This window comes from Cydia pomonella, chromosome 8 (genome assembly GCF_033807575.1).
Source record: "Cydia pomonella isolate Wapato2018A chromosome 8, ilCydPomo1, whole genome shotgun sequence".
Lineage (NCBI taxonomy): Eukaryota > Metazoa > Arthropoda > Insecta > Lepidoptera > Tortricidae > Cydia > Cydia pomonella.
In genome coordinates, this window is record NC_084710.1 from 16,256,800 (window position 1) to 16,257,663 (window position 864).

Here is an 864-nt window from a genome sequence, read left to right on the forward strand (position 1 = left end):
CTCTCCTATTTTAAAACACTCGAAACTTGAAAAGACCTATCATACTTCATTTTACTATAGTCGTCTGTCAGCAGAATGTTATTCTATATGTTCTTGACAGGGCAGGAAAGTTTAAATGTTTGCAGTTACTTGGATCTCAAATTACGAAAACCTTTAAGGTGCTCATCAAAAGTCATGTTGTAAACAAGACCAAGTTGGACTTATTCGAGTGTTTTCATAACACTTTGTAGGGCGTGAGTTTTGAAAATTTTGGCGAGGTTCGTAAGGGGTCGATCGGAATGTAACTGCCAAGGATGCATTGAAATTACGATTAACTAAATAAATAAATATTTGGGGACAATCTTAAGCCGCGTCTCCGTGAGCGCACGGGCTTGCGTGGCAGCCTCGTGAGCCAAAGTCTCGGTCGGTGTGGACGTACCTCGGGGCCATTCGGGCGCACGTTGGCTCGGCCGAGCGCGCCACGGGGTCGAGCCGTCGGCTGTCGGCAAACGCGACATGCTCAAAGGTGTGGACAGTAGTTTTGGCTCGCGAGCGTATATTTAGCTTTAAGTAGTTAGGTATATGTACATAGTTTTAAATTATCATGAATAAGGTCAGTCGATTCGTTTACCTAATTCAATTATATGGTGAACAGTACCCCTAGTGTAAATATTTTCGACAGCGAAACGTGACGTACGCGTTTGCGTTAAGTGTCATTTTGTATGAGATTTTTGACTTTCCAAAACGTCCCGCTTGGCGCGCTGTTCAAAAACCCATACAAAATGAGACTTAACGCAAACGCGTACGTCACGTTTCGCTATCGACTAAAATTACACTAGGGGTACAGATGTTATGGAATTCCAAATAAATGAATACAAATTGTTA